This window comes from Cyanistes caeruleus, chromosome 4, assembly GCF_971803275.1.
Source record: "Cyanistes caeruleus chromosome 4, bCyaCae1.hap1.1, whole genome shotgun sequence".
Classification (NCBI taxonomy): domain Eukaryota; kingdom Metazoa; phylum Chordata; class Aves; order Passeriformes; family Paridae; genus Cyanistes; species Cyanistes caeruleus.
The window spans coordinates 74,237,795-74,264,082 of record NC_141704.1 but is presented as its reverse complement, the minus strand read 5'-3'; the positions used below and the strand labels follow the sequence as shown (position 1 = coordinate 74,264,082).

The 26,288-nt window shown below is 41.3% G+C and overlaps 1 long non-coding RNA gene across 1 annotated transcript; it reads left to right on the top strand.

Annotated features, from left to right (window-relative positions):
* The first annotated feature begins 207 nt into the window (after window positions 1-207).
* LOC147653771 (uncharacterized) lies at window positions 208-17,941 on the top strand. The gene is made up of 2 exons (XR_015285898.1): window positions 208-357; window positions 16,726-17,941. It is a non-coding gene; the product is annotated as an uncharacterized LOC147653771 (long non-coding RNA).
* The last annotated feature ends 8,347 nt before the right edge of the window (window positions 17,942-26,288 follow it).

The following is a 26,288-nucleotide window of genomic DNA, read 5'->3' as shown; positions in this document are numbered from 1 at the left end:
CTTTCTACAGAAGTGTCCAGCCTATTTTCCTGTTTTATGGTAGCAGTTTGCTGGTCTTTTCTGTGTGTTGCTCTCCTTCTCACATTCATCTGTGTAACAAAGTAGTTTGTCATTCAGGTGTAACCTTTTCATCTAGTCAATTTTGAGCTCTGGGAAGAGAAACCTACAAAGCTACAAATGTTCTGTTTCCTTTCATCTTCATTTCAGTGAGAAATGATGCAGGCACTCAGTTTGTGGGAATTGGTTTGTGTCCATTATAAGACAGAACAGAGGGCACGGAGTGGAACAGCAGCATTCAGCACATAACATGCTCAAAGCCCCCCATGTGCAGAAAGTCCTCCCTGCCACCCCTGTGAGGTAAGATGCACTCTGTAAATGGTGTTAAGCCAGACATCCTTGGAACAGCTGTTGGTGAGACTAGTAAATTTCTAGGTGTTCATCAAGAGCCCTCCTCAGAAGGCAGAAGCTGTCCATGTGCAGTTATATTGATTTTGCACTTAGAGCAGTGACCAAAGGGTGGCTCTCCAGCCCCACAGTAAGGCTTAGGAACCACAGCTGATGCTCTCAGACAGAAAATTTAAACCCCTTTACTGCCATTCTCGGACTGTGATTTCCATCTAACCAGCTTTGAGCCTAGTTTAGTGCAACTTCTGGGTTGTTTTTTTTTTTTATTTCCTGAGAAGGAGAGTGGAATTTGGTAAAGGAGTCTGGATTTTGTGAACTGTAGGGATCATATATTCACAGATCTAAAAATTACTCTCCCAATTATACATGCTATATGAATTTTTTTTCTAAGAGCAGTGGCATTACTAGTAAACACATGCTCTTATGTCCTGTAAATATCAGTATTTTTTAAAGTAAGATTTGGTTTCTTAATTGCAATTAGAAGAGTAAACCATGAATCATTGCAATTCCTGTTCTTTTCTAGTGGGAGGCTGATTATACAGGGTCCATTTTTAGAGTACCAGTTATATGATGTGCTGCACATCTTCAACCTATATATGCTCCAGGAAGAAAGACATTCAGCACCTGAGCAAAGATGTTTCCTGTTTGTTAGTACTTAGACCATTATTTAAGATTGAGCAGTGAACACAAACTCTCCAAATCATCCTTCCCTCACTCCATTTTTCAGTTGAAATTTATGATTATTTGCTCGGGTCATTTTCCACTCTCTGATATTTTCCAGGTGTATTAAAGGGTGTGTCTTGTTTATTAATACTTTTCAGCATCTTCCAAATTACTTACTCTATTAACTTTTTGGTCTGCTTTTATTAGTCATGCTTCGAAAAATGATTTTGTAGAATTTCGAGTACTTTTCTGTACTTAGTATTGACAGTATCAGGGATTTCAACAGTGTAAGGGCAGGGAAATACTCTTCAAGGGCATAATTTCAGCTGTGCAAGGTCTGAAATGTAAAAAGTGTCATTACTTCATTTCCCTTGAAACTTAATCTAATTTACAGTTAACTAATTTTATTGTGTTAATTTACTAATTTCAAGTTTTACAGCATTCACTGAAATTAAAACACTTGCAATTGAGCAGTCTTTTGGGAAGTGGTGTTACAAGGGCTTTGTGTTCATCGTTGGATAATATTATTTTTACAATTTACTTTTTTCTACTGGGGCTGTTATGATTGTCTGGTATCCCATTGAATGCCTTTTTATTTGGCTGCAAGGGAAGTTTTGCCCTCTTTCAGGTAGGGCCTTAATTTACTATGAAGACCAGAGCTGTGTCATTTGAGAATGTGTATTTTGAAGTTGTAAATTATTGATTTATGATAACTACAATGAAGCCCATAAAAATATGATTTTGGTTGGTCGGGGTAGAGATAAAGCTAGGAAAGAGATGCTTAGGGACAGCTACTCTCTAACCTCCAGGCATATGCAATTTTTAAGTTCAGAATCAGGCAGAAACGGTTTTTAAACAACTCCTTTTTCCCTCTGCCCCTCTGCAACTCAGACCTTTTCAGTCACAGTAATTTGTGGCAAGACATCTGTGTACTTGCAAGAGAGTGTGGGTAGTGAGGTGGGAATGTGCTGCTTGTGCAGGTGATCCCTTATGAGAACTGCTGCTTGGTGCATGCCAAGAAACCTTCCTGCAGCTTTCCTGGAGGACACTGATGACTTTAATGCCCTGTTACCTGCTAACATGTGTATGATGATAGGTGAGGCAGGGACAGGAGTCACAGAAGCACTATTGTGTACCTGATAAAAAATGCACAATAACCTTGTAGAAACTTCTCTTTTTTCAGTAGAGTCTGATCCAAAGCCCTTTGATGTTAATAAAAAGAACCATCTTGGAATTAGGCACATGTTTGAGTGAATTAGATAATTCTGAAAGAATCCAAGGGGATGTTAACTGTACAACTGCCTGATGAAAGAAGAGGCATAGGCTTGGAGAGCCTTGGTGCAGTGTGATCTCTGATATGCCCCATCTGTGTTTTTTTTTTTTAATTTCACTGTGAAATTGTCCATTGTGTTAACAGAAGTTTATCAAATATCCTGGCTCTGAAAAAATCAGGAGAATTATGTTTTCCTAGGAATATCTGGGGAGAAGGTGAACATCTACAATTATGGTGGGGAGTCACTGAGAAAATATTTCTCTCATACTTTGAGCACTTCTGTTTCCTTACACCAAGAAATGTGGTGTGTGAGTTGAGGTTGAAATGTTTTACTTTTTGTCCTGGTGCTGTGACATTCTTGTTTGTTTGTTTTCTTGCACAATAGCATCTCAAAAAACAAACAAACAAACAAAAACAAAAAAAAGCCCATAAAAAACCAAAAAAACACAAAATGAAACAAAATCCCAAACAAACCCCAAACAAACAAAAGAGAAAAAAACCAAACTTGTTTCCAGGCATTGGATCCTTCTCTCACAGGCTGTGATAATGCTGTAGGCAACAAAATGACCTGACTATGGTCATGTGGGACTGACAGACATCATCCCTCTTTTACTGTCAATATATACAAGTATAGAAAATTTATTTGTACAGGGATTAGAATTTTGGCTGATATTCCATGCAAGGTGAAACAGCTCCAGGAACTTTTTGAGAACAAAACACCTCAGGGTGATTTCCCTCTAAAGGAAAGATAAGGGTGCGTCCCACATAGGGATTTGAAGGCCTTGAGGAAGAGGATAGACTTAAAACTAAATCTCCTGTGCCTTGGCAAATCTCCCAGTAAACATAGTCCCTTCTTTCTTCAGTTTGTATGGGTAGCTAGTTTTTGTTATTTGCTTAAGCTAAAAAAACCCCAAAACTATAAAACCTCAAAACCAAAATCAAAATAAACTAAAAAAATCCAAACTAAAACAAAAAAAAACCAAAACAAAACAATTGTGAGGCTTTATGTGGGATAATTAAATTGTCTGTTTTTCAGAAAATAAAATATTTACCCCAAAATGTCTACACATCAAACATCTGTACAAGGCACCAAAATCAGAGTGTTCAAGCTTGCTTTTCCTATATATTAATTCCTTTGCTTTATCTTTAAATCTGCTTCGGCTACTGGAGTACTGAAATGAGCATTGGTCCTGCTGCCCTCTCTGAGTATTGGTAAACCAGCTTGTGATACAGGAGTGTCTGTCTGTCCATCAGCCTGGAATAATTGTACTTGAGGGGAACTGGGCAGGGCTCTTCTGACAGGGTGGTTTGCCTGGGAGGTTTGGTCACAATGGGCTGAGTCAGCTGCTCAAGACTGTCTGTGAAGGCAGACTGTCACTTAGAGGAGTGAGAATTGATCAGTGTGGCCATAATGCCCAGAGAACATCCCCTTCCCGAGCAGCATGATTTAATAGTAACTCTGAAATTGTTTCCTTCTGAATTTTTTTTGATCCATCCACCTTCCAACACCCTCAAATCAGGGAGATTTTCTCCTGCCAGCTGTGTTGCATAAAAAAGTTCCACTCTCTCTATGGCCCCTGAAGTCCAAAGTAAACACACAAGAACATAAACCCTTTTGCCCCTTCTGGGCCCAGCGCTCAGCAGCCTCCTCACCCCTCCAGTGATGAATAAAAGTCAGAAAGGAAAAACAACAGCAAATACTTCCATCCCACTTGGTGTCAGAGACCCCCAAGTCACTGGCAGCGAGAAAAATCACTGTTTTTCTGCCAGGCTTTCTTTGCCAAAGGCAGACTTTACTTGGGAACGGTCGTCCTTGGCTCCAGGCCCCTCAGTCAGTTGCCATAAATAGCTGGAAATTCAACCTGTCAAGCTGTTCGCTGCCAGTCTAACACCTACTTCCTTCAGGTGCCACAGGGTGGGACATATTAGGAACTCAGCAGCCCATTAATTCTTTCCTGGTTTCTGTGGGAGGTCTTCACTGAAGTTCAAGGTTTTCCTCAGAGGCAGAAAATTTGGGATTTGAATTCCACGCTCTGTAGCAAGCATATATATTAATGCTAAAATCTGCCATTCTTTTTGTCAGTATTCAAATGCACTTGTGCTTTAAAAGTGGATGAAGGCAATGGTCCAGAAAATGTTGTGGTACAGTGAAAAAGTGAATTAAGATGCAGAGTACCCTGTAGCTTTAGTGTTCACAGATAAGTACAGGAATGGCAACATAGGAAAAAGGGGAAAGGGTTTTTTTTATCATGGTCTGTAATGCCTTAAATATGGAGGCATTAAATTTCAGGCTCTCCAGGATGGACTCTAATTCAAAAGTTCAGCACTTAAGTGCCTTCTGAAGTGTTTCTAATTAGACATCTAGAAGGTCTAGTCAATCACTCTGAGCTGTTTCTGTATATTTTACTAGGCAGCTTTCTGTATTTTCCTCTTTTGAAAGCTTTGCAACTTTGAAAGCACTGTTTGCTTAATGGAACAAATTAAATTGGGTTGGCTTCCCTTAAGCCATGTTATGTGGACAGAAATAGTGCCTCACTTCCAGTGTGGAAGTGCAGTTCTTTCAGTTCAAATCTCCACAGTTTTTGTGCAATCATTCTAGATAAGAAATTGCAAATATATTTTATTTGTCCTGTCCAGTTAAAGCTGTTGAGCAGTGATCAGCAAACAGGAATCGTGTGATGCAGGAGAACCATGCAGTGGGGTTTATTTAAGCACGAAGTGTAGCAACAGAGGAAGTGCATGTTCAAAGGAAGAGAGACAGAGAAACAGAAGTATTTGGAAGTAAACTGTCTATGTGTGTACAAAGAAGCGATAACCTAGGTTTGGATGTACACCACTTTCGTGCAGGTGTCTGTCCACAATCTGCCTACTTTAGTACTTCCTTTAAGCCAGAGTTTGTTTTATCCAATGCTGAGAGATATCGTCTCATTTTGCACCCTTTTTCTTTCCTCTACCATTTCCTGTGTTTCCTGTGAGTGAGAAATCCCTTGCGTGTTGTAGATAATTTTGGGAGGAGGGGCAGCCATGCACATCTCTCTGTCCCTTGTTATGGATGCTAAATCTGAACCAGAGTGCCTGTAGTTATTACAGGCCCCATGGCCTCTCAGTCCTGCCTGAGAGCTAGCCTGGGAAATTCATGGGAGGATTTCAAAACAATCCTTAGAGACAGAAAACAACTGCCAGGTGCTGTTTGTCTGTCCTCTTGTTTTCCTTGCAAGAGAGAGTCAGAGGGTGTTGTGCCCCACTGACCAATGATGGTGATGTGGTGATTTGCTAACCAATAAGAGTTTCCCTTCTGTACTTTCCACGTATCAGTCTATAAAGAGACCTGGAGCAATAAACTAGAAGAATTCTCCTGTTCTGACTCCCTTGAGAGTCTGTGTCGTTCTTTTCGCCATTACTAATTAGAATGACACCTTGTTTTGTGACAGCAGTAGCCGCTAAGTATTTAGGACCCAAAGCTTTTTACTGCACCTTTTATATTATTCACTTAAAACTGCCTTTCTGTTGGAAGTAATGATCTATCTATTTGTGGCTCAAATATTCAGAACTAATACTGGTTTTGATTTTGTGTTGTGACACTGATGGAATCCCACAGGGGCCAACAACTGTGGAAATTATTTAGTTGATCGTTTCCTACAAAGACCTGGCAGGGTTTCCTACAAAGACCTGGGAGAATATTGCATAGTACATTTTTGGTGATCTCAGAAAAACCACTTCCCAGGCTTTGGCATCACAGATCTCCATGGTTTGCAGGTGATCTCTATGAAAAAGGAGCCGGTGGGGATTACTCAGAGCAGAGGTCTTAGGCTGAATCCTAATTTGCACCAGAGAGTGGATTTTCACAGCAATAAGAGGTGGCTGGATACGGGAAGGGAAGATGTGTAGCCTTTCCTAGGGCTCTGCCAGTGTTTCACAGTGAACTTGTTCCAGGGGGTTGTCAGTTTAATCTGTTCTGGGTCAGGTGGGCTGTGTTGCATCCAGAGGTTTTTAGTATGAAGAAAAGTTCCTCAGCAGGCTCAGATCAAAATGAATCTGTCTTGGTGGGACTTCACCAAGCCAAGTGAAATTAGGAGGGAGAACTCTCTTTTCTGTGTGTGTTTGAACCAGTTCTGTTTTTCCACGGCAGCAGGGTACCTTTTGTGCCAGTCTGTGACACCTTCAGCTGCTCCTCTGGTGAGAATCTGCAGGGACCTTGTGGTTTCACTGCTTTTTGTCTGGGTATGAGTATAAAAGAGTCTGTGCACACATTCATCTTGGTTCCTGATCCAAAAATCTTCCTGTCACTGCTACCTCTGTGAAGCTTTTCCTTCAACTTTAAGGGAAGTATTATCTAAAAGAAATTCATCACTCAAGATGATTTTGAGTACCCAATTAAAAATTTAACACTTCCAGCACATAAAAACTACGGAGTTAAAATAATCTTATCATTTGAAACATAAAAACTTATTCATTATCGAGTTTTATATGGACCTATACCCTAGGTAAAATGGATTAAATGTCTTCTTAATGATCTACATGCTCTGTTATAAACTTACAATTCCAAATATGATTTTAACACAAACTCAATTTGTCACATGCTATAAAAGTGTCATACTTTGCATTGTTCAAGAACATTTCCAAAAGTAAACTTATATACCTAGGATAAACCAAATGCACTTATTCCACAGATATGCTTTTGTGAAGCATGCATTCTATAAATATTTAGCATATAATATAGTTCCTTTAGTAAATATTTAAGTAGCTATCTATCCTATTCCAGCACAGATGCAGACTTCCCCACGATGGGGGTAAGAAAATGTTGCTAGGGGCTGCTGTACTAAATGCTATGCCAAGTGCACAGCCTGCTTTTGCAACAGCAGTGCATCTGTTATCTAGAATAAATATATGGTTTTGACTCTGAAAGGATTATTTGTATGAAGTAAAAAGCTGAGTGGAGTTTTATTATAATTGTATCTTTTTGCAGCCCTTTATCATGATGGAAATTTCTTTTCTTAGGCTTTTCAGTACCAGTGATGATTCCCTGTTTGAGGGGAGAGAGCTGACACACCAGTGGGATTGGAAGGGGTAGGATCTCTCAAATCCATGTTCCCAGATTACTGGCATTTTTGGTATTTGTGTTAGCCATGTTGTGAGTATATCCTGGGTTTAACTGGATGTCTCTTTTCTCTGTCCTATACCTCCATTTCACCTTACATGTGTAAATCTAAAACTCTTCTTTTCCTCAACTCAGGATTAATGTATGCAACATGTTCATGAAGCATGTTTATTGCTGCATTGTACAACCTTCAAAGGAAATTCAGAGGAGGTTAGCTTTTGTTAGCTGTGGAAGATGGGAGATTGACTTTTCTTTCCTCTCTAGTCAAAATATTCCAGAGCCTTAAAAAAATATCATGGGTTTGCCTGCAGTTTTATCATGATGTCATTATGGACTTGCAAGAACAGTGGTTCAGTAAGACACAATAATAACAGGCAAACTGTCACACTGTTCAACTTTCAGTTTAATCTGCTTTTTGCCTCCAGCACTACTCCTGTCTGATTATGTGTGATTTGAAAGCATTCCCAAAAGACCAGGAGCAAAGCCGAGGGCTCTGGCAACTCTGACTGCTCTGTTCCCTTGCTGGCAGAGCCTCTTTAATGTGAAGCTAATAATTTCTTTTGAACTGTTTATGGCAACAAATTGGAATGTGAAATAATAAACATTGGCAGCTCTTTTCAATATTAAAGGTATCCCAGAGCTGGCATGAAGTCCTATCAGCTTCTTGAAGACAGACTTTTCTGTGTAACATTTTAAAGTATTCTGTGTGTCAGTGAGCACGTTGAGAAATTCCCCTGGCATCTGGCAGGACTCACAGGCTCTTATACACATTACAGGCCATAAGAAGCTTTGCTTTATTTTTTTTTCAAATCTAAAAAACAAACAAACATGACCTTAATTATTTAATGTCTAGTTAACTGGGGAAACACAGGGAAAGCGTCTTCATTTCCTTGCTTCAAATTTGGAAGTGATTATTTCTCTTCATTTCCTTCCCCGATGATTACAGATATTTGCTCTTCACCTACCCCCACACAAGCCCACTCTGATACAGTACCAAGAGCAATATCAATGCCTAATTGATAAATAATATACATAAAACAAAGTTGGTCCTATAATTTTAAAGTAAAAATTTGGACTTTCAAGCAGCTCAAAGTTCTTGCCTACCCTAGAAAGCTCTGTGGTGCTTAAACAGCTGGAGAATGTGGTTGATTCCAGGTTATTTCTTCCTTTTGCCTCCTAACTCACATTTTCACAGTTTCCTCTTGAAAATGATAATTACAATAAGTTCTAGTGAAGCTGTGATTTTTTTGGCATAATTTTACTTTTGGTGTGCAAGCAAACATTTAAAAGCAGGCAGATACTTGAGTTTGAATTGGCTGAAGGTTTTGGGTATGTGCCCAAACTCTGATCTCCTCCTTACTGCTTGGGAGATTTTTATTTTCTTCACTATAATTTTTAACACATTTCAACTCATTACCAAATACAAGATAATTTCTGATAACTGCACAAACAGAACATTCTGCAGTGTTTTAAGATTTCAACCTTGAGATATGAATTGCTTGAGTGAGATTCTGCTCAGATATGGATGTAAGGATAGGCTTCATTTTCATGGAAGCACAGGCTCCTGTCCGTTTTGCTACTTATGTATCACAGGGACTAGTGGCATAAGATTGATGAGCAGATGAAAACAATGAAGAACAGTGAATACAAAAGTGAAAGGTGTCCTCAGCCAGCCAGTGCTGACTGGCAGTGTTCTATTCCAGATGTGCCATGGATTTGCAATGTTTAGCTGCTGACCAAACCACAGCAGCACTGAGACGTGACTCATACCATGAGTGGCTATTTTGGGAGCCCTGTAGCTTTCACAATGACTCTGGCTATCTCATATAGCATGAGGGGTGATGTATGACAAGAGGAGCAATGTGAAGAGGCAGAATGATGGGCTCCTGGATCTCTGAGGATTTGCAATGATATCTGCGGTTGTGAGGAGTGAGGTGGCTTGTGCTATGTGATCTTACCCCAGAGAGGCAGAGCAGGAGTAATCTCACCATGGGCTGAGATTACTCTTTCTGTGTTGTGGGAAGCAATAGCTGTAAACAAGATTTTGACCTTACAATTGCATGGCTGCTTCCAAGTCATCCCTGGGCACAGCCTGTGGTCCAACAGGGGTCAAGATGCTGGTGGCAGTCCTGGGCTGTGGCACTCAGCAGCACTCTGTGGCACTCAGTTATGGCCAAAAATCTTTTATGTAGCCAGGCTCTAAACCCAGACAGAGAATCTAAACAGTGACGTCCAAGAACAAGCATCATGTAAAGTGGCTGCTAGTTGGAAAGGTGACTAGTTTTGTCTGAAGTTGTAGCTCTCTGAGATAAAGCAAAATTTCTTTGATATTTCTCAAAAATATCTCTCTGGGATAGCAGCAAAACTGGCTTGAAGTTTTTCCCTTGTCTCTTTTTCCACTTTACCACTCTTCTGTACCCATTCTGTGGTGTTCTGACCCCCTCAGCTGTGTGTCATTCATGTGGCCATGCCTGCCAGCTGGAGTGCAGTCTTTCTTAATGCTCTGCAGGTACAAAATCCCCCCAAATTAAGTAATATAGGTGACATTTGTCCATTCAGTATAACAGAAGCCAACAACAAAACTGGAGAGGAACTTTTTGTAAGGACATGTAGTGATGGGACAAAGAAGAATTCCATTAAACTGAAGGAGATTTAGAAACTTAGATTAGATACTGGGAGGAAATTCTTTATTGTGAGTGTGGTGAGTCCCTGGCACAGGATTCCCAAAGAAGCTGTGGCTTTCTCATCCATGGAGGTGTTCCAGGCCAAGCTGGATGGGGCTCTGAGCAACCTGGGATAGAGGAAGGTGTCCTTGCCCATGGCAAGGGGATGGGAATTGGATAATCTGTAATGGTCCCTTCCAACCCCAGCCATTCTGTGATTCTGTGATACCCACACATGTGGAGATCTTTGCCCTACCTTGCATCTTCTCCTGCCCCACATCTCGGGATTCCTCCAGTCTCCTGGAAAACCTTCTGCTGGCAAACCCCTCCTGTTTCTCATCCCCCGCAGCAGAAGCAGGACATGTTCCAGCTGTCTGGTACTGGGGTCTGGTCAGATTCCCAAACTGCAGTGTGGTCTCCACCCCCAGCAGAGCTGATGAGAGGGATGGGTTGTGAGTCGGGTATTAAGGGTCCCATGGACTAACCCAGGTAAAATTTCAGTATTTCCATAGTGAGTGTGCTGCTTTGTCCCACTGGCCTGCATGAGGCAGCTCCTGTGAGCTACACTGGGGCAGGTGAGAGTCCTGCTCTGTGTGCCACCCACTGCTCGATTCAATTACCTGGTTCACAGCATCCTGTTTTTCTCACTCCAGCTTTCCACCTCAAGTTTTGTGCTTTCTCTGAAAGTAGTACCGCAGTCTGCCCCACACATGTCCAGGTTTATTCCTGGTTGTAGTTGGTCTCACCATGTAGGAAAGTATGAATTTGCAACCTTGTGGTTATTTTTATATAAGAATGTCTTAATACATGGTGGATGTTTGAGTCTAGCTTTCAATGTTTTTCAAATGGTGTCTGTATTTTGATTTTTAATTTGCCTCTGAGCAAGACTGTCTACAAACACTGGCCAAATCTGCCTATCTTGGACCTGGAAGGGGTCCCTGGAGAAGGTATTTCAAGTCATTTATTCAGCACTGGCTGCTTTTACATTTGGCTTGAAGTCTGACAACTTTCCACCAGACCTGCAGCATAGTAAAGCACATCCTCTCTGTGACAGCAGGAGAGGCAAGGAACTAGCAGGTTGCAGGAGTGAATGCTATAAAACAGATGCTATTAGTGGGCTTCACCAAGGGTGGGAGGCTGAGTACAGTAGCCCTATTACAGTCTCCAAGGTGGGCCACGAGATTGCTGTCTTATGAGCAAGCTGTGTCTGCAGTATTTGGCTCGGCATCGCATCCTGAAAATTCCAGTGCTGCAAAGCACTTTTGAGCTGTGAGTAAACTGTAAGCTAAATCTGAATGGAAAGTTTTTGATTAAAATCAGCATTTCAGAGCCTTTGGCTGGCAGCTGGTGTGGTGTTAAGGATGGTCATCGTTGGAGACTTCTGGTAAAAGAGGCCCCATGTCTGAGTGTTTAAAACCAGGTTCCATCCAGTTGTGATGGTGGTTTTTAACAGGGGAAAAAATATATTGCTTTATATTTACACATAGGGACAGATTCTGCTTCCCTTAAAACCTGTGGCAGAGTTCCCACTGATTTCCATGGGTGCCTGCCTCAAAATGTTTGAACAGTAAATATATTCTTCTGGGTGGGAAACCAGGATAGAAATCCTTCTCACAGCCTTCTCCCAGCACTGCAAATGTCAGGGTTTTTCAGCACTAGGCTCAGAAATACTACATCTAATTTTAAAATCCTTTTAAACTTTAACAACCTGATGTGGCCATACTTCACAGCTGTCAATCAGAATCAACAGCCAGTGTTATATTAGTCTATATTTCTTCTATTCCCCATGTATGTAGAATTAGTTAATTGATATGAATATCAAATATATCAGAGTAATTGAGAAATGTAGCATCAGTTCAAGCATTTGCATTCTGAGTGCTTTTAATAATAAAGCTTGAATTTCATTGACACTAGATGAGCTGATCTGCTGTGGTATAGATTTTTTTAGTGCTATTGCTTATGCTATCTCTGCATTTCCCAAAGAGTGTGCATGGCTGTGGGCATGTATTTTTTGTCCTTCTCTCTATCTCTGTCTTTACTATCAGACTTATATCTATTCAGTTTTAGAAGTTCAGTGTCATTGGAGATTTTTAGGGATACAACATACAAAATTTATAAAGAAACACATAAAATAAAAAAATCTCTACTTCCCATAAATCTGAGACAAAAGCCTTTCCTCAGTGAGAATAATGACAGGTTTGTCTTTACAAACAAGCTGTGGGTCTGCTGATAAGATGAAACTATCACTGCGAGGTAACAGAAACAGTGGGATGGATTCCATTGAAGGATGAACGAGGCATTGAGGAAGCACCATGAATTCCACAAGAGTTAAGAATTAAGAAGGGATTATGCATAGGGGGCGGGGTGGGGGGTGGTGTGTGTCTCAGGTATCAGATGTTCCGGGAGGCGTTCCTGTACCTCTCAAGAGTCTCAGCCAATGGGGAAAGAGAGAAGGGATATATGGCCAGAAAATTAGGGTAAAAAGGAGGCTGTGCCCTCCAAAATTGGAGAGACCCCAGAGGAATGCCCCATGGCCTCTTCCTTTATTCGAATAAAGTAAAAAGACTCCTCTGTCTCCTGTTTGGACATAAACGTCTGGTGTTTGTGGATTAATTTTCCTGACACTCAACATCTCTGAAAGCTCCTTTAATGTATAGCATTCCCTCAAAAGCAGCTGGCTTTGTTTTAAACCTGTAAGCTATATATAGATTTCTGTTTCCAGTAGTTTCCAGAGTCAACTCAAATTATGCAGAGCCCAAACTTCTGGCAAATTGCTGTCAACCTGAATCAGCATTTGGATCAATAACATTTGGTATCAGTGGATGGAGGATCCACACCCAGGCTTTGGAAATAGTGGTTCAATGGGCTGTTCACTGTCCTGACCACTAAGGGCTGCTCCTCTCCAGGACTCAGTGCTTCCCAAGGACACAACTGCTGATGGAGAACCTGCATATCCTAAAATTCTCTGTCTGAGTAAAGATTCTGAAGTAGGTGGGAATAGGCCACAGCAACTGTCCAGAAAGGAAGGAGGAATAGATGAGCAACAATCCTTCACTACCACAGTAATCAGAGAACAAAAAAATAAAAGAAAGGAAAAGAGAGTGAGAGAAGAATAAAGAGGACATTAAAAGATATTAAAAAGCAGAAAATAAAAGGAAAATATAAAAAGCAAGTAACCAGTTCAGCTGACATATCTATGCTTTTAACACAACTCGGGTATCTTAAGCCCACACCACTGATAGTAAATGGTACCACCTTGGAAATAGTTTTGAAAATGCTCCTCACTTGTTTTCCTTTCATGCTAATGGAATTTTAAAAAGTTTAACGCCTGTGCAGGCATTCTTAAGTAGTCTATGGCTATTACTTAGACAGTAAAAAAACCCTCATAATCAGTTTTGCTGTAATTCTTGTGTTTTTACAGTCAAATGGTGCTGCGAAGAAAAAAATCACCTAGTTTGCAGTGCATAAGCAATTACCTGCTAAATATGAGCTTGGTGTCAGAGATGGCTCTTTTCACAATCCCACTGTGAGATCACCATCCTCAAACGTTTCTCAATCATTTGCTGAGTCACACTCAAATTTTCTTCCACCAGTAACTGCATGCGGTCAGCAAAAATAACAAGATAACCTAGAAAGAAGTAAAGCTCACATTTATTTCCTTACTTTGGCACAAATTACTCACTAGTCAGAATTTTTGAATCTCTTCACCTTCTGAGGTAAATAAATTGAGTGCCATGCATCTTAATATGTATGGGGCTTTCATATAAGATGTTAAAAACTGCATTGTGTAAATAATAGATCCATTGATGAGGGACCAGGCTGGGAATTGGCTGAGCTGGGTTCTCCCTGTGAGTGGCTGTGTGGGGTTAAGGAAATCACTGAGCTCAGAGCCCCCATTTTTGACAGCCCCTCTCCCAGTAAACACTTGAGGGTGGAGAAGTGAGATCACCATGCAGGGAGGATGCCCATGGTTGGGAGACCTCTTGTATCCCCGTACATGGAAAGACAGGACTTTGAGGGGTTGTTTGGTTGCTTGTTTTTAATCTTTAACTCTCCTTTCCTCTGCTGTTCAGTGTCTGGGGGCGTTGAACATTCACTGTTTTCCAGTGATGTCTCATCAATGTGCTGGACCAGTGTCCTAGTGTCCTAGTGTCCTAGTGTCCTAGTGTCCTAGTGTCCTAGTGTCCTAGTGTCCTAGTGTCCTTTTTACTCTGAGTCATGGCAGCTTGGTGTGAAAACTCCCAAGGTGGCAATCAGAATACCAGTATGGAGCAGTCTGTTGCTGTTTTGTTACTGGTTGGCAATTTGATAGCTAAAAAAACAAGTTTGTGTTAAGCTACACACGTAGTGGGGGCTTGTGTTAGTTGTGATACTGAAAATGTGACCTTGTTTTAAGTCTGCTTGAAGTGTTTTACCTTTAACTTCTTTTTCTCAAGTTTGCTTTCTAGAAAAAAAAAAAAAGAAAAAATGAAAAATACAATTTTGAAATGTTTCAACCAGCATCTACATATTTCAGTATTCCTACATTTTTATCTATTTAGTAAAAAATGGTTGCAAAATTCAGAAGCAAAACTTCATGAATGGTTTCAGCTTCCCAGGGCCACATAGCTCTGTGGATAAGCTACTTGCTAAACAAGCAAAGAAATCAATTACTTGGTTCTATTTATAAACAAAAAAACTTTAAGAATTCATCATTGTTTCACAAAGCTGATTTTGTAGACCTGTCTCTCACGGAATAAATTGGATTAATTTTCCATCTTGCAGTGTGTCTTTCCAAAATAACAACTGTGGGAATGGTGGCTTTTTCCCATAGTTTGGTACTTGTTTTCAGCTGTGCTAGTGACACGTTGTGCTGTTTGCTGTCTGTGTTTACAGGGACACTTTCCACACTTCTGGATGGTCCTTCCTGAGTGAGAGGGCTTCAGACTTGTGTCATGTGGATGAAGGTTTTTCCTCCTTGTGTTTCTTTCTCAAACACTTAACTTCTCTGGCTACGCCCACAAAATGGCCACAGTGCTGCAAGGTCATGAGGGAACACTAAAAAAAAACTCTCCTAGGGAAAGGCAATTGGTTTAGTACTATGAATTAGAATATATTTGTGCTTGACTGATTTTCCAATATCTTCATTAACACTGTTGTTGATAACATGGCTTTTAATAGCTTTTATAACCACAAATACAGCAAGGAATGAAGCAAATTGGTCATTAATCCCTTAAAAGTACAATTTAATGCAATGCTTCATGACAGGAAGTTAACAGGATAATAAAACCTTCACTGTTTTAAGCAACACTTAATATTTTTATGGCACAGTTGGCTTGACAAAATACTCTTTGTGAGTCATCACTTCAAAGCAAGGTCCTGGGGACCAATTAAAGTTGTGTCTGCAAACCCCCATGCATAACTGCATTGTAAGCATGAGGTATTTCAAAATATTTCTTTCAAGTAATAGGAGTTGTACCAAGAAGAAGTAAAAGGGACTTTTTGCTTCAAACCCTTTAATTCAAGACGCCCTTGGGGAATGAGAAATTGATTTTCATTCTTTATACAGATCCTACAGTAATTAACTTTCAAAATAGTCCATGGAATTTGTATCCCAAAAATTATAACCTCGACAGACAAACAATAATAAGATAGATCATCAATTTTTTTCAAGCTTTTTTTTTTGAAAGAGACCAAAATGACCCTATTAGGGCTGATTAAAAAGGAAAAATCATAAAAGTAATTGCCTTGCATACAGTTTGAAATTCCTGGGCCAGTGGAACTGAGTGGATTAAGGACAAAGAGAGGATCCTAGAATTTTCTGTTCTAGTTCAGTCCATGCCAATAATTGCTGTTTGACCAGGCCAGGTGTTTAACCTCCCACTGGTTGATTTCCACTTGGAATGAACTGGAAATAGGTGTTGTTCTGGTGTGGCTGATACTGTCCCATACCTGTGGATGTTCCCATCTGAATGGCAAAGTGAGCATTTTTGTGTGAATTGTACAGATTTCTGGAAGCTCTTTCTAAGGAACATGATGGCTTTCATACTGAAGAAAGTGATATCCACTTTTTTTGCTGCTGTTGTTCAAGGATCATCTGGATAGAGTCTCTTTAATTACTCTGCAAATAATGAGCCTACAATGATAATTTGATGATGGAGGAATGGGAAAGTAAATCTATTATTTTCATGTAAGTGGAGAATAAATACTAGACCAGCTGTGTTTTCTGACAAAGACCATATGTCCTGTTTGTGAAAAAAATTCTCCCTGATATAGTTGGATTTAATGTCTTCATTGTGCTTATTCTGTGAGAGATAATTCATGCTTCAACAAGCTTACAATAAAATATTGATTGTTATTACAACAGATATTGCTGGCAGACAAAGATGGGGCGTCACCAGGCAGAAAGTGATGTAATGAATCAGAAGTGAGAACTAGATCTGTTTCCTGGTTTGTAGCTTGCAGCTGTGTTTGCAGGACTGTAATATCTCAAGTCCTGTGGTTTCTTTTAAGAAAATGCTACACTACCAGAAAAAAAAACAAACAAACAAGCAACGAAATACTGAATTGTTTCAAGATCCATCCACATCTCCCCATCAGATAATAATTTCTCAGGCACTGACATCTCTTCCTTTTTCTTTCAGAATTTCCTTGGATTTTGATTGTGCAATTTGTTTGTGGGCTGGAATGGTGAATCAGGACTGACTTACTGCTGTAACAGATGATTGCATTTTTAAGTGCTAGGATCCAGACAAATTCAGAAGAAATGTCCTATGGAGAAGGAATAGAGGTGCAAAGAAAAGGTACTGGCATGAGTAACATAAATTTGGGATACAGATGCACATGACAGAGTTCACATGAGAATATTTACATTTCTGTTTTCTGTCTGGGAAGCATTTTTGTAAGAGTGTTTCTGTGAACAACCAACAGCTTTTTTCATCAGTTCCTCCTCCTCACATTTCCCAATTATCTGTCACTTCCATCCCTTATCCCGCATCTCCATTTAGTGCCCTAGGAACGTCCTGGGAGCTTGTGAGTAGACAGCTTTGGTAAATGTTTAGCAAAGGCTTGTGAAGATTTCTGAATCCAGGTAGGTTCAACACGTGGGAAAGTTTCAAGTCCCATTTTAGGACTAAGTTCCAAGTATGAGAAATACTTGGTTAGAAATAGTGGGAAAATAATAAATAGAAGCAGAGCTGCAAGTCAAACCTTTAGACCTTTATTTTCCCACTCTCCACAGCCTCATGCACTGTTGCTGTATGAGTCAGCCTGTTCCATCCCATGCAGCCCCCATGTGAGTGGGCAAGTGGATCTATAAAAACCAATAGAAATGAGAGAGAGAGAGAGAGAGAGAGAGAGAGAGAGAGAGAGAGAGAGCAAACGAACAACCCAAGTAACTCTTGATCTTCAGGCTCTGAGACTTTGACTGAGAGCCAAATGTTTCAGACAGCAGCCCTTTCATAGCAGGGGAGCCCACACTGGATCTGCTGAGCATGCGGTGTGACCACAGAGTGCCCAGCACATGTCAATACAACTGATAACACAGTTGTGCCTCCCAGACCCCTACCCAGCATGGCCCTGGCAAGCTCTCTAATTAACACGCTGCATCACTGCCACTGGGAGGTTAAAGCCTCAGCTTTATTTACTGCACAATTAACGGGTAAACATGACTTAATCATAACTTCAGCATTCAGCATTTATGAGAAAATTTCAAAATCCTTTCAGGAGCTCTTCTGACCTCAAGCCTCCAGGCAGACTTCTTGTAATGCAGAATTAACCACCTGTTCTACCCAGGGATGTTGGGGCTCTCTATTACACCATAGCATTCCATCCCTGAACCAAATAAAACCAACATCAATAGACATTCTTGTGTGTGGGTCCCATCCATTGTCAAGATTCTTCTGGGCTAAATCAGCATCTGATGGCATTTGAGCACTGGCTTCAATGAGAATCCCCAAGTATCAGGATATCTCTCTATTGTTCTTGTATCTCAGTAGCTCTGTCATGGCCCACAGTGACCGCCTCAGCTTTGGTTGCAGTACAGTAATTTGATCCTGGTACTGCAGACATCTAGAAATGCGCTTAACTCCAAATCTTGTGCACGTGTCCACTTTAACAAACTAACCAGTCATGTTGCCGCTGAAGATGAACAGATCACATGGATACAGGTCGAGGTGTGGTGAAAGGAAGAGAAAATTTATTTTTCCTCCCAGGATTTATAGGTTTCTGACCATGGCCAGGGATTGGATGGTCAGGATAACACTTTCTCACTGCACTAGCCATGAGAGATGCCTATCACAAGACATGTAACAGAAAGAATGTACACATATCTATGTTTACAGTTACTGTCCTGGGAAAGTCCTTAGAAAACCCTGTCAGCAAGCTCAGAAGCTGAGTTTTCAGGGTGACACAGTCACACAGTTCAGCATCCATGTAGTGTGTGTTTATCATGTTTAGAGCTTTAAATGATAGCTGGCTTGCTCAGTTTTAGTTTCAAAGGACTATAGGAAACTCACCAATGTAAACTGACTTCAGCAGATTTTTTTTGCTTAAGCTTCCAAGTTCAGTGTATGACTTGCCTCACATCTAAACAGACATAATCCTTTCAGACAGACTGGATGTTATACCAAGGGTGAGGACTCTCTGTGGAATCACCACACTACCAGGGGATTGTGTTATGGGATAGAACAGTAGAATCATAGAATCGTTTAGGTTGGAAAAGACAGTTAACATCATCCACTCACTAAACCATGTTCAGTGCTAAACCATGTCCCCAGGTGCTGCATTTGGTGTTTGAAGTCTTCCATGGAGGGTGATTCTACCACTTCCCTAGGAAGCCTGTTCAATTTTTGACCACCTGTTGAGTGAAGAAACTAAACCTCTCATGGCACAACTTGAGGCTGTTTCCTCTCATCCTGTCCCTTGTTCCCTTGGGAGCAGAGCCTGACATCCCCTGGCTTCATCCTCCTGTCAGGGAGTTGTGCAGAGCCAGGAGGTCCCCCCTGAGCCTCCTTTTCTCCAGGCTGAGCCCCGTGAGCTGCTCTTCATCACATTTCTGCTCCTGCCCCTTCCCCAGTTCCATTCCATTCCCTGGAATGGAATTTCCTGGGCAGCCCCTCAATGTCCATCTTTAGTGATGGACTCAGAGCTGGACACAGGATCTGAGGTACAACCCCAGCAACAGGCTCACCAGCTGCACCCACTCCACGATGGATTGTCCCTATGCTTAGAGTGAGGCACCCATTCCTCATCTCCAAAATAAAGTGATTTGCACATCACAAGCTGTACAGGTGTTTTCATAACACCCCACCACACATCTCTCTGGGATGTGTGCCCCTCAAAAGGAGGGGAGGGGGAGAAGGCTTTCCCCTGCCAAAAGCAGAGTGACTTCTTGTAGCTAAGTGTTATCTGTTGAAATTAATTGAGAAACAGTGTCTCTCTCCCAACTGAGCTCCTGATCCTCCAGTGCATTCATTGCTGCCAGCACACTGTTCTTGCCATGGCACTGAGTGATGAACTGGCAGTTTCACCTCTCCCACCTCAGGGGGCTCCCACTTCAGGCTGCAATGTGGAATATCTTTGGCAGGAAAGGAGGTGAAGTAAAGAAGTAGCTGATATCAATTGAAGTGGATCAATAAAGGATTTTAAACACTAATTTAGATATATTGCTGTATTTTACAACCTGCAAATTATAATACAGAATAAAACTGATCAAGTGGGAAAAAATTGTTCATAATTTGTTGGGAGAAAATGTCATTTTATAAAAGTCTTAGTGCTGTTGCTAATAATCCAACTTTTTCATAGTCTTATGTGTTTGTCCTAAATACCAAAAATGCCACATCTTCTGCCAAGTAAGACTTATGTGAGGACACAAGAGAAGAAAGATGAATAAATAGCAGCTGGTGCTTCCAGTGCAGGCTGAGGGGAGACAGCAGCATACAGTGATTGTGAGCTGTCAGGAGGCTGAGCAGCTGAGATGAGCAGAGTTGAGCCCTGAACTTCTTCCCCTGCATTCCTCCCCCTCCCTGATCCCAAGAGTGTCTCCCAACCCTTTAAGAGGCGTTTCCTCTTCCAATTCAGCCGATGCTAGAAGCTGGTATAGAGTGGGAAGAACTGTGGAATAAAAGAAGCTTTGTGGATCTGGAACTGGGAGGACATTGGCAAAATTCCTGTGCCCTCCTACTCACTGCTTCTGCAGCTGCCAGTGGCATTTGCCACCTGTCAGGGTGTGCTGAGACTTCGGGGTAACCATTGTGCTTCTGCACTGCTCCAGATCTGCTTTCAGATTGTGCTGGAACGTTGCCTTACAGGGGTGAGAATGAATGAATGAGTGAAGAATTAGCAGTCTAATCTTCTGCCCCAGCCCTGCCACTGACTTTCCTGAACTCAGAGGGAAACCAGTTCCTCTGACTTCCATGCTCATCAGCTTTCCTGCTGGACAATGGTGCTTATCAAGAAAATGCAAGTGACATGTAATACTCCATGTGTCTGGAGAAAGCTTTTCAAGTTTCCTGTATTTGGAACTCCCATTGGAAGTGTCAAGTAGTACTAATATAGGAGAGTATTTTTAGGTGGTTTTTTGCTTCCTCTGACTGTGTTATTCCCATCTTGGCTTCAGGAGTCATGTGCACATCCTTCTGTGTGTCTGTGCCAGTGCTGAGAGCTGTGTGTGCCAAGACAGGCTATAGTGTTTGCACTCACTATGTACAGCCTACATACCACCCTTGTGAGTAAGAATGGCAGTGAAGGAAGAGGGGAAGGGGGGAGTATCTGTGTGTCTGTGGATAAAATCATATATTTGCATAAAGTGTGTGTCTGTGGGCTTCAGAGACTGAAGGGAGTCTGTGGTTCAGACAGGCTGCCTGTTTTTTTCTCTCTCTCCTTTTTTTTTCTCTCTGAAGGCAGCAAAATAAATTGATACAGATTTTTTTTTTTTTTATAGGAGCTTTTTGTGTTTTGAGTTAACACATCTCCCTCACATCAGACCTTGCCAAACACCATTTACCTACTAGTTCTGTGAAAGCAGGTTACCCAAAGGCAGAACCACTCCTGGTTGTTTGCTTCCAAACTGATCAGAGACAAACTGAAATAACACTTATGGTTAAAAAACAACAGACTACCAGCATGAGCAGAAAAGTGGAGAAAAAATGCCTGTACTTCATGTACTTAAATATTTAGCTGAACTAGTGCCAAGGCTGTGAGTTTGGAGAGCAGAATCACTGCCACTGATGTGCTCTGTGGAACTTCAACTGTGAATTATGTACAGGGTGGTATTTTTGTTCAGTATTCTTACCAGTGAAATGAGGCTTTAATCAGATGAAAGAAAAAGAGGAGCTTCACACAAACTAATCTACAAGGGAGTACAGGATTTTTATTCATGAGAGTAATGTTTGTGATTTTTTTCTCCAAGAAATGAAAGGCCTGCAGTAAGAAAGTGCAGTACAAAGGAAGTGAACTATTCCTGACTGCTAGAGTTTGCAAATAATTACCTATTTTTCTCTTTCTTTTTCATTCTTTCATTTTTTTCTGTATTTTTCTGTTGTTACCAGCTAGCAAGATTTCTCAGTGTAAGTAAGTTATTTTGTCAGTGGATATATTGTTCATCAGAGGGACTGAAATACATTCTTCATAAGCATGCTGAACATACCCAGCCATTAATAACATTTTTAGTGATGAATAAAACAAAGGATATTACAGATTGCTAGCAGGGAAATTGATTTATCTAGCTTTGGTTGGTTGTCTGTGTTAAGAAATGTCACACATATTCCAAGTGTTTTGCATTGTTAGTGTCCTGTGTTTTTACCATATCAAAATCTCTGCTAAACTCTGTTTTGGCATTTTTTTCTTGACCTCATGTCAGCAAGGGAACACTACTATCCATGAGGCATGTTTAGCCAATTAACACATATACTTTTTATGCATGTAGATGTGTACATACCTATAAGTATATATATATATTTAGTTATGCATATACTTAGGTATTTTGATTAATTAGACAAAAAAATTGCCTTACTTCCCCACAAAGGACCACACTGCAATGTGCACACACTGATTTTGTGTGCAAACTGCAAGGATGAACCACTGACACAGAGGAAGGCTTGCTGCTTCTGAGCATAGCCCTTCAAAGAACTTGCACTGCTGGAATTTATCTTTCCCCTCAGAATCACTGGCAATTAAAACTGGCTTTATGGGCCTACAAGACTAGTGGTATTGTTGCAGCCAAACCACAGCTGTGACAAGTGGAATTCAACTCCTCTGTGTCTACAAGGCTGGTTGACAAAACCTCAGGTGGAATTAACTCACTGTGGTCAAACCCAATATGCAGCCCATGATATACCCATACAGGGTATGATGATGCCACTCCAACTATTTATAAATCTTCCCTCTATTTCTTGAAAGACAGAAAGTACTTGTATAATATTCTGAAACTGAAATTTTAAAGACTTTAAAGACTCAATTTGTCAATGTCCAGATTTGGCTTGAGGTTTTTGTTTGTTTATTGTTGAGTTTTTCCCTAAACTTCTTGTGGATAAACACAAGCAAAATTAGAAAATTTCTTTACTGTGGCTGATTTTGAGTTCATTGAGCAGAAAATATCTGATCAGAACATACATAGAAATATTTTTTGTGGCTTTTTTGTTTTCAGTGCTAATATAAATCAAGTGTTTAACTGATTTTGTAAAAACTTTCAAAAAAAATTCTTAAGCACTGAAAATGTCAGCCCATAACGGAGTTTATTTGAGAAAATTACAAGCAACAGAAAAAGAGGGCTAGAATGGAAATCTGAACTCCTCATTAAAGAGTTAAGCGCCAACTTGAATGCCAGTTTTTTTTTTTTTCTGTTAATATTTGGTTTAAAGTTACATACAGGTTTGGAAGAGCCCTTTTTATTGCTGTCACTGACTTGGTTTTGTTCCAAATTGGTGGCTGGGATTCAGGACTCCATAGCTGCAGGACTCCACCACAGCAGCAGACATGGGGTTGAACTTTTTCTTTCAGATCATTGCTCTTCACAAAGCCTTGAATTCCACACAAACCCCTCTCCCTAACCTTGGCTAGCCCTAAATATTCAATGGCACAGGGCAGTGGGGAGCATTAGCCTGAGGTGAGCCTGAGGATTTCAGATTATGGTTTCTATGACAGGTGTGGAGCAGGGGCTCTGGCTCACACAGCAGGAAGAGGTGCAAACCCTCAGTAGGACACCAGGCAGCTGAAACACCTGTGTGCTGTGTTCCTGGTCCTCAGCTGGGGCAGAAACTTTGCCCAGCTCCATCCCCAAAAGCCATGGCAAGCAAGGCTTTGAGCATGTCATGCTTTTCATCTGGAAGTCTCAGTGCCTTTAGGAGGCTGAAGAGATGGATGTTGTTTGACTAGCTTTACTCTCAGTCTAGCTAAATATGGAGATTGCTGTGATCTAAGGATAGGACCTGCATTTAACTCTTAGTAGTAACCATTCCTGGCTCTGCAGCAAATTCACTATGTAACCTCTGGCAAACTTTCTCTTCCTTTGCTCCTTCCTTCCTTTGGAAAATTCCTCTGAATTCAGGGAGGCATTTTGTTAAGGGAAGGCAGGATGAGGAGTTGCTTTACCAGATTTGGAATCTCTTTTCTTTTTTGAAATTTAGCCAGTTCAGTTCTGAGACCAATAGTGAATGTCTCCACTGCACTTCTTAAAAGAATTGTCTCTTTTTCCAGCAATGTAAATTTTGTTTTCATTTTGTGCTTCCTACTTTTAAAAACCTCCCTGGTCTGTCTTTGTTCCCATTTTTTCTCTGGCTCAAAGATCTGTATTAGATATACAGAAGAAGAAATCCAGCTATGTATGAAAGGCAATTATAAGAACTCTTAATTTAAAAATTGCCTATTGCAAACATTCAGGAAGCATTTGAGTGGTCAGTGATATTACACTCAGGGTGGGAGTGCCCAGGTCTCTTAAGTTATGAAAATTATTAAGTTTTCTATAACTGTGAGGAAGCCACTGAGAATCCATGCACCCGGAAGGGCAGGTCTATAACTCTGGAACTGCAGCTCCAAAACAGAGTTCCCTGACACTTGAAAGAAGACACCCAAAAGAAAACTTCTGTCAAAAGCGCTCCTTTCTGTCAAAAACTGGCATTCTGCAAACCATGAAGACAAAACCAACTGGCAAGGAGCCAGATGCTGAGGCCATGGTCAGGAAGCCTGATTCCCACAGTGCCACCACCCAGATTTTCCTGAATCTCCATTATTAGCATTCTTCAGCCCTCTAAGCCATCCTCAGAGCCTTCAGAGGGGCTTGGCTTTCTCTGATGAGTAAGCACAGTGACTGAAGTGTTCAGTTTTGGGCTTCTCTCTATCATAAAGATATTGAAGTTCTAGAGTTTGTCCAGAGAAGGGAAAAGAGCTGGGATAGGAGCTCAGGTCTTATGGCGTGAGGGAGCTGGATTTTTTTAGCCTGGAGAAAAGGAGACTCAGGTGAGACATTCTGGCTCTCCACAACTCCCTGACAGGAGGGGATGGCTGCAGGGCTTGGGCTCTTCTCCCAGGAAACAAGGAACAGGACAAGAGGAAATGTACTCAAGTTTCATTAGGGGATATTTAGGTTGGATATTAGGAAAAATTTCTTCACAGAAGGGGTTGTCAAGCATTGGAACAGTCTGCCCAAGGAAACAGTTGCATCACCATCCCTGGAGGGATTTAAATGATGTATAAATGTGACAGCTGGGAACGTGGTTAAGTGGTGACAAAGTGGTATTAAGGTAATGGCAGGCCTTGATGGTCATATATGTCTTCTCTAACACAAATAGTTCTATGTTTCTCTGACCTCCTTGTTGTAGTTGATAGCCTGAAATGTATCTTTTCCCATCTTTTATTTGTGATCCTCCCCCCACCCCCAGCTTCTCTTTTTCCTAATTGTTTACCTGGCGTCAAGTTACCACGGTTACTGAAGTTTCTCTCCTCAGCCCCACGGCGAGAGGCCGGATAGAGTAAAGAGAGGACCCCGCTGGCATTTCCAGCTGCTTGAAGTTTCTTTAGCCCAGGAAAGCACGGGGTTGAGAGAAGAGAACCCTTCTTTCCAACACGGAAGTTTGTAACTTTGTTTTTCCTGTCCCAGAATGCCTCTGAGCTATGGAAGCTGAGAGGCCAGGCTTACCTTCCCTTCCCTTTCTTTCCCCCTGGGTTGCCAGGAAACCAAGCCCCCCCTCTCTGCTCCCCTGCCCCTCTGTGGAGAATACTCCTACACCTTTGTGGGCATTTGAAGAAGTTGGTGTCTGTTATTTCTTATCTTGGTGTGTGTAACCTTGATTTGTAGAAAGTTTGTAAGATGTACTAACTGAGAAAAATAATTGGTTCTCTCTCTGATGTTCCCTCCCTCCGAGAAACCCTGTTAAAAGAGACCCCCCAGACCCCAAATCCTTGGTCTCTCATCCCTTGGATTCCCCTTCACAGAAATAAACTGTGGAATGCAAACCAGAGAGAGAGTCCCCCCCCTGATTTCTTTACTCGCTCTATAGACTTGAATTCTGGAAGAAAATCAGTGAATCTCACAAACATATACTGGCTCAAAACTCGAGTGAAGAGAAACCTCATCACTGAGCTAGCCGGGTCACACTCGAGAAGATCGAGTCACTCCTGACTGTAGTTCTCAGGGTTGTTAAGAATAATATGTTACAGTTGCTGTTTGTAAACTCCTTACTTACCTTGTACCCCGGTCCCAGGATATTAAGAATAATACGTTCCAGTTGCTGTTTGTAAACTCCTTACTTACCTTGTACCCCTGTCCCAGGTTTACTTACCCTTGTACCCCTGTCGCAAATTGCTGTACCCCATATTTCTTGTTCTGTGTTCAGCCAGGCCCTGCCCCCTCTCCCAAGTTGCTGTACCCTGTGTTTCTTGTTCTGTGTTCAGCCAGGCACTGCCCCCACTGCTCCTAGACTCCCACATGGCAACACTGTATCCCTTTCCCAAGTTGCTGTACCGCTCTGAGGAGGAAGATGACATACTGACTTTTATGCAAACGAGAGAGACCAGAGACTTATGGGATGCACCCAGACTGGAAAAGACCCCAAAACAACGAGCCACGCAAAAGGGAAGGAATAGAACCAGCACCATCGAACAAGGAAGACCCAGAGGAGTCCCCTGGCTTCTTTCCAGGGGCCGACATAACCTCAAGGAGACTCGACTGGGATGACAGCCTAGACTACGAGCCCTAAAGAATGAGTCTTCC